The sequence below is a fragment of the Triticum urartu genome, chromosome 3A (assembly GCF_056163025.1).
Source record: "Triticum urartu cultivar PI428250 chromosome 3A, HENAU_Tu73, whole genome shotgun sequence".
Lineage (NCBI taxonomy): Eukaryota > Viridiplantae > Streptophyta > Magnoliopsida > Poales > Poaceae > Triticum > Triticum urartu.
The window spans coordinates 272481721-272490275 of NC_141875.1; positions in this window are offsets into that span (position 1 = coordinate 272481721).

Consider the following 8555-nt stretch of genomic DNA (forward strand, 5'->3'; position numbering starts at 1 on the left):
GCCTTTGCCTTGCTGGGCGCCATCAATGGCAGACTTGGAGTAGGATTGGTGCAGATCTGGAGGTCTGGGAGCGAGGAGCAGGAAAGGGGATCTGGAGCAAGAAGGGGATCAATGAAGGCAGCATGGCGCGCGCCAGCCTTTTGTCAGTCGGGCGGTTGCCGAGGCAGCGTGGGGAAGCGGAGACGCCCACGTCCTGTCAATCACCACACGTCAATCAAGGCCGCAGGCTGTTAGGGACCGCGGCGCTCCGCACTTGACCCTTGGCTTCGCCGTGAAGCCAAAGCACGAGCGCGCCTTGGGCCCGAGGGCTGCTGTCGGCGTCCTGGGAATGGGGGTACTTAGACTTGCCTGCCTGCGGCCCAGGGCGTGGCTCCACCAGTGGCCTGGTACAGCCCATCTTCATCAATAAACAGTCAAGACCCTCGCGAGGGGCCAAGCCTTGCAAGGCAGATGACACAAGACCTCCTCAGGGGTAGCCTCACTAGGCTGGCTCGCGAGGGGCGGAGAGATCAAGGCGAGGGGCACCTCGTGAGGTTTCCGTTACGTGAGCCATGACGACCAAGGCCAGGCGGGCGCCAGGCGAGCGCCAGCGCGTGCAGAGTACTGGTTGCCTCTTTGGTGCTAAAGAGGCAGGTGTAGGCAAGGAGTCCCGAGGCATCAGACAAAGGTTTCCACTAGAGCCTTTGGTAGGCGAAGAACAGCAAGACGGCAGGATGGAGGTCATCATGGAGCCCACGACGGCGTTACCACTAGAGCCTTTGGTAGGCGAAGACCAGCTTTTGCCAGGATAGCTTGTACTAGCTGTCCCCCTTCAAATTGGCCGTTGTGGGATCCCTTCCCGCCTAAACATTTGGGAAGAGTACCTGTGCCTCTATAAATAGGACTAGCCACCACCATAGGAGGAGAGGGATCATTCAGACAATCCTCAGCACACAAGCTCATCGAGCTGAAGAACACCTATCCTTAGGAGGTTGTTCTTCCCTTGTACTTGTTCATCCCTAGCCTACAAGGCAATCCACCACACCACACTAGAGTAGGGTATTACACCGCAATGGTGGCCCAAACCAGTATAAACTTTTGTGTCTCTTGTTCCTCGGGTTCCGTGAGCTAGGCTTTGAGATCGTGGCGCGAGTGTGAGCTAGGGGGAGAGAGATCTTCATGCGCACCCTAGAGTTTGAACCTTAAGGGTTTTGCCGGAACCCGTAATCCGATAATATGCACGAGGTCGGGCTCTGCCCACGTAGACCAATAAGGCCTACTTTCGCATCTCCTCCTCGCAGGCTGTTTGCGCGTCAATGGGGACTCCTGAGTAACGCGACTCAGGAGCCTAACTGGCCACTTAGCCCCTCACCGCTTGGTGTCGTTTGGGTGATCCGGGCGGTCTAGCGGTGGTTGAGGTATGTGCGCAATCAGGCCCTGCCGACATAGAACATCAAGCAAACGAGAAGGAGGTCGTGGAATCTTAACGAGATAGTACTAAACATGTTTTTCCTTAAACACCAAACAAGAGTTTTAACGCCTCGACAAGGCACGTCGCATGTCGCGAGAAAGCTCGCGGGAAAGTAAAAGCAAGAAGGAGCACCATCGTCCACCAGCGAGCCTCCTCTTCAGCCTTGGACGCCATCGTCCGGAAGCGCCCGCTCATCAGCAGCATCACCGTCACCCGTGCCGCCGGCCTTGGTTGAGGGATCGGCAGCACAATCAGCTGGAGGCGTAGAGTCGATGGCAAGGAACTTCTTCATCAAGGCCTCCACCTGGACCTTCACGGCTTCTGCAGCGGCTTTGCAGCGCCCCTCATCCACAGGCTCGAGCAGGACACCAAGGTCGGCGTTGGGGTCGTGAAGGTGAAGGTGGCTGAGGACGCGCGTCAGGGACGATGAGGAAAGCATGCGTGCTTCCCCCTCCACGATGGGGTGGATTCCATCAGCAAGATCCTCGAGCGTCGTGACGAGCTGAGGAAGCAGTTGGGTGGGGCCATCATCATCAGTCACCAAAGGCTTCTCCAAACCCTTCTCGTAGAGCCACTATAGTGCCTTGTGGGACCTCTCCCCAAGAGACTTGAAGGCCTCGCGATCCTCAGTAAGAACCTTTGCCCTGTCCTCCAGCTGGACCTTCTCCGCCTCCACATTTTCTCCAGGCGGTTGCGTTCTGTGGCATGTGCCCTCGCCAATCGCTCCAACTCGGCGTCACGACCGGTGACTGCATCCTCTCGGGCCTTCATCTTCTCCTCCTTAGCTTTGTGATCGCAAGCCTCAGCCGCGCGCTCATTGCGCATGGTCTCCAGCTCGGCCTCCATCACCCGGCAACGCTCCTTGGCGGCTTCGCCATCCTCCAATGCCACCTCGTGGGCGGCCGCGGCCTGGTCAACGGCCCGCTTACCCTCCTCGAAAGCTGCCATGGCCTGACCCTAGGCCTCCCTCACAGACACGTCAGACCGCAGCCACCCCGAGATCAACACCAGGTGCCTTGATGCCGAACGACGGTCGGTGCCTCGAAGGTCACCCCGAAGCTGGGTCATCACGGCAAAAGCCTCCTACAGAGCATCGGGTGAAGCAGCTGGATCACGGACTAGTGCTATGACGGGAGGAGGAGGACGCAGAGTCACCGCCTGCGAGTCAGCGGCAGAAGAAGAAGGGGCGGGGGGCTCCTGAGCCTTTAGGACCTCGGCCGGCGAGTTGGGGGCGGACGCGTCTAGAGCTAGCTAGGCTGGTGACGCCGTTTTCTCCTAATGACGGTCCTCCGCGCCTCGCGAGGATGACCGAGCCGGAGAGGCGCGGTCACCGTCATTGCCCTTCCACACCAGAGGAGGTGCGGTCGCTCCCTCTCTCTTATTCTTCGCCGCCAGCATCGGCCTGATGGTGGAAAAGAAGAACGTCAAGAAGCAGCGGCAGAAGCAGGAACGAAATCAAGGCAAGGTACTTACTGGTCCACGGTAGCGTAGTCCCTCGGCCTCTTCAGAAGCATGGAGCCCAGAGGCCTCGCAGCCTGGGCCACCGGCCCATGAGTCCCAAGAGAGGACGATGTCGCGGCAGCCGGCCGTGCGACAGCATGGGACGACATCAGAACAGGGGCGCCACCTTGGGAGACCAGTGCCGACCTGGTCTTCATCAGGACCCCGGCCGACGGCTTCTTCGGGGGGTGCCCCTGGACCTCGTAGTAACTTCTGCGGGGGCCTGGGACTCCCTCACCGGATGGTTGTCGGCCTCGCCATCGTCGGGGAGGGCGCGGAGGAGGTCCACAGCAAGGGGAGAAGTCTCCCCTTCCCCCTCCAGGGTCGCCTCCGAGTCAGGTCTCTCCTCCTCGCTGCAGTCGCCAGAAGACACCAGTACTGGGCCGCCACCTCTGAGGCCTCAGAAGGCACCGATGGCACGAGCCCGTGCCCATCGAAGACAGTCATGGCGGCAGCCACCATCGCCCCATCCGGGCGGCGGTACAAGGGAAGATAGGTGTCCGGCGGATACCCCTGATCATCCCCGACAAGGCGGCGGAGAGCCCGACCCGGCTCCTCGTCAGACAAGGCATCCGAGCGCAGATGGCGGTCGTCCCCCTCGTCCACAAGCATATTGGAACTTGGAATTACAACCGATGAAATTCGAATTTCATCAGAAGTTTTATCCTATGCATCTGGTTCATCATGATCGGAATTATATATATAATTTTTGGCCTCATGCTACCTCTCGGGCATGCCTTGGTTTTCCCTTGAAGAGGAAAGGGTGATGCGGCAAAGTAGCGTAAGTATATCCCTCAGTTATTGAGAGCCAAGGTATCAATCCAGTAGGAGACTACATGCAAGTCGCCTAGTACCTGCACAAACAAACAAGAAGCTCACAACCAACGTGATAAAGAGGTTGTCAATCCTTCACGGTCACTTACAGAAGTGAGATCTGATAAAGATAATAAGATAAATATTTGAATTGTTTCTTTTCTCATGTCTCAATGCAAACAGTTCATCCGAGTGAATCGCATGCCGTATATCGCACACACCTTTGATCTGGCTGACCATTTCTTTTGTGTTGCCTAATCACAACCGGTTCATCTGAGTGAACCATATGATGTGTATCGCACACGCCTTCATCTGTCTGCCCATTTCTTTTGTTCCTCCTCATCGCAAACAGTTCATTGAACTAAACCGTATGCCCTTCATCTCACACGCAAAAAAACCTGAACCTTGTTTGATACATCCGTCATCGCAAACATTTTAGACATTTCTGACAGTTTTCATACAGCACCGTTTGCGATTATTGCATCGCACATAGTTTCTCGAAGGGTCTCTGATCGTAGTGTCATGTTAGCAGCATCCTGCAGTAGTGGTTCTACTATTTTGAATTCAATGGGAGGATGATATTTAAACCACTTCTCCTTAGGGAGATCAACATGTGTAGAAAATTATTAACAAAAAGAAGCTATATCTCAGAGTCAAGCCCATATTTAGTGCTAAAATTCTGAAAAGCATCGGTATCCATAAAATTTTTAACATAATCAAATTCAAGCTTTACACCTCACTCCTTACCTTTTTCGAGTTCCCAATCTTCAGAGTTGCGTTTAATTCTTTCCAAAATATCACATCTGAATTCAATAGTCTTCTTCATAAAAGAACTAGTACAAGAAGTATCGATGATGGATTGATCATTACGAGAAAGCCAAGCATAAAAATTCTGAATAATAGTTTCTCTTGAGAGCTCATGATTGGGGCATGAATATAACATTGACTTAAGCCTCCCCCAAGCTTGAGTGATACTTTCTCCTTCACGAGGTGATACGTCTCCAATGTATCTATAATTTTTTATTGTTCCATGCTATTATATTATCTATTTTGGCTGTTTAATGGGCTTTATTATGCACTTTTATATTATTTTTGGGACTAACCTATTAACCGAAGGCCTAGTGCAAATTGTTGTTTTTGCCTATTTCAGTGTTTCACAGAAAAGGAATATCAAACGGAATCCAAACGGAATGAAACCTTCGCGAGGATCTTTTTTTGGAACAAACGCAGTACAGGAGACTTGGAGTGGAGGTCAAGGAAGCAAAGAGGCAGCCACGAGGTAGGGCGCCGCGCCCAGGGGCCAGGTGCCCCCCCCCACCTTGTGGGCCCCTAGTAGCTCCACCGACCTACTTCTTTCGCCTATATATACTCTTATACCCTGAAAACATCCAGGGGAGCCACGAAACCACTTTTCCACTTCCACAACCTTCTGTACCCATGAGATCCCATTTGGGGACCTTTTCCAGCGATCTTCCGGAGGGGGATTCGATCACGGAGGGCTTCTACATCAACACCATAGCCTCTCCGGTGATGTGTGAGTAGTTTACCATAGACCTTCGGGTCCATAGTTATTAGCTAGATGGCTTCTTCTCTCTCTTTGGATCTCAATACAAAGTTCTCCTTGATGTTGTTGGAGATCTATTCAGTATAATTCTTTTTGTGGTGTGTTTGTCAAGATCCGATGAGTTGTTGGTTTATGATCAAGTTTATCTATGAACAATATTTGATTCTTCTCTGAATTCTTATATGCATGATTTGATATCTTTGCAATTCTCTTCGAATTATCAGTTTGGTTTGGCCTACTAGATTGATCTTTCTTGCAATGTGAGAAGTGCTTAGCTTTGGGTTGAATCTTGCGGTGCTCGATCCCAGTGACATAAAGGGATCCGACATGTATTGTATTGTTGCCATCGAGGATAAAAAGATGGGGTTTATATCATATTGCTTGAGTTTATCCCTCTACATCATGTCATCTTGCCTAATGTGTTACTCTGTTCTTATGAACTTAATACTCTAGATGCATGCTGGATAGTGGTCGATGTGTGGAGTAATAGTAGTAAATGCAGAATCGTTTCAGTCTACTTGACACGAACGTGATGCCTATGTTTATGATCATGCCTAGATATTCTCATAACTATGCGCTTTTCTATCAATTGCTCGGCAGTAATTTTTTCACCCACCGTAATATATGCTATCTTGAGAGAAGCCACTAGTGAAACCTATGGTCCCCGGGTCTACTTTACATCATATAAGTTTCCGATCTACAATTCTAGTACTATTTATTTTGCAATCTTTATTTTCCAATCTATACAACAAAAATACCAAAAATATTTATCTTATTATCTTTATCAGATCTCACTTTCGTAAGTGACAGTGAAGGGATTGACAACCCCTTTATCGCGTTGGTTGCGAGGTTCTTGTTTGTTTGTGTAGGTACTAGGCGACTTGCGTGTAGTGTCCTACTGGATTGATACCTTGGTTCTCAAAAACTAAGGGAAATACTTACGCTACTTTGTTGCATCACCCTTTCCTCTTCAAGGGAAAACCAACTAATTCCCAAGAGGTAGCAAGAAGGATTTCTAGCGCCGTTGCTGGGGAAATCCACGGTAAAGTCAAGACATACCAAGTACCCATCACAAACTCTTATCCCTCGCATTACATTATTTTCCATTTGCCTCTCGATTTCCTCTCCCCCACTTCACCTTTACCGTTTTATTCGCCCCCTTCTGTTCATCCTTATGTTTGCTCGTGTTACCATGTGCCTTCTATTAGCTTGCATCTTCGCTTGCTAAATATCTATTGTTATGGTTGCACATCCTCTTGCTAATCTTTTTAAAAGATCCAATTATGATGAACCAATTGCTGGTGAGTTGAGTGCACTAGATTATCTTTATGGAGTTTTGCCTGAAATCCGTGAGTCTGAAAATTGTGATGAAGTGCTTTATAAAGTGATTCGCGATAGATCTTTGAATAAAAAGCATGATTGCAATGATGTTATTGTAAATTCTATGAATGTCAATTGTGCTAATAATATGCAAAACCCTAAGCTTGGGGATGCTAGTTTTGCTATGTCCTCTACTTGTTGCAATGATCATGATTGGGGTGATTCTTCTTATGATCTTGAAAATTTATTTAAGCCCCATGATGAATATAAGATTGATAATAATGTTTGCAATAATATTGAAAGTGGGTTTCGAAGAGTGTCAACTTTATATCCAACATATTTGGATAATGTTCAATCTTATGCAATTTTTGATAAAAGTGGGTTTGGAGAGGTCATGACTTTAGTTACTGTTAATCCCACTATTTTGGAAGAGTGTCAACTTTGCATGCATGTGGATCGTGTTGAAAATATTTTATGTGATAGCTATTTTGTTGAATTTGCTTATGATCCCACATATAATTATTATGAGAGAGGAAAATATGATTGTAGAAATTTTCATGTTACTAAATTACCTCTCGTTATATTGAGATTGCTATTGTTTCTTTCCGCTTCCTTGCATATGCTAGTTTTTGCTTGCTATGATAATGTGTTTGCATATAAGATGCCTATGCATAGGAAGTATGTTAGACTTAGATGTGTTTGTCACGTGTTTCATGATGCTCTCTTTGTGCTTCAATTCTTGTCTTTCATGTGAGCATCATTGAAATTATCAATGCCTAGCTAGGGGCGTTAAACAATAGCGCTTGTTGGGAGGCAACCCAATTTTATTTTTGTTCCTTGATTTTTGTTCCTGTTTAGTAATAAATAAATAATTTATGCTCTGTTATTATTGTGTTTTTTATGTTTTAATTAGTGTTTGTTCCAAGTAAAGCCTTTAGGATCTTCTTGGATGATTGTTGTTTGATCTTGCTGGAAAAAACAGAAAGTATGCGCTCACGAGAATAATTTTCATGTATTACCAGAGAGCGATAAAATACCAATTCCAACTGCAGTAGATCAATATAAAAATTATTTAGGACTTCCTAATTTATTAGGATTTTTTGAGTTACAGAAGTATTCGAAACCTACAGATTACTACAGACTGTTCTGTTCTTCATAGATTCTGTTTTCGTGTATTGTTTGCTTATTTTGATGAATCTATGGCTAGTATCGGGGGGTATGAACCATAGAGAAGTTGGAATACAGTAGGTTTAACACCAATATAAATAAAGAATTAGTTCATTACATTACCTTAAAGTGGTAGTTTGTTTTCTTATACTAACAGAGCTCATGAGATTTTCTGTTCAGTTTTGTGTTGTGAAGTTTTCAAGTTTTTGGGTAAAGATTTGATGGATTTTGGAACAAGGAGTGGCAAGAGCCTAAGCTTGGGGATGCCCAAGGCACCCCAAGGTAAAATTCATGTAAAACCAAAATCCTAAGCTTGGGGATGCCCCGGAAGGCATCCCCTCTTTCGTCTTCATCTATCAGTAACTTTACTTGAGACTATATTTTTATTCACCACATGATATGTGTTTTGCTTGGAGCGTCTTGTATGATTTGAGTCTTTGATTTTTTTAGTTTACTACAATAATCCTTGTTTTACACACCTTTTGGAGAGACACACATGAATCGGAATTTATTAGAATAGTCTATGTGCTTCACTTATATCTTTTGAGCTAGATAATTTTGCTCTAGTGCTTCACTTATACCTTTTTAGAGCACGGTGTTGGTTTTATTTTATAGAAATTATTTATCTCTCATGCTTCACTTAAATTATTTTGAGAGTCTTTTAGAACATCATGGTAATTTTCTTTGGCTATAAAATTAGTCCTAATATGATAAGCATCTAGGATGGGTATAATAAAAACT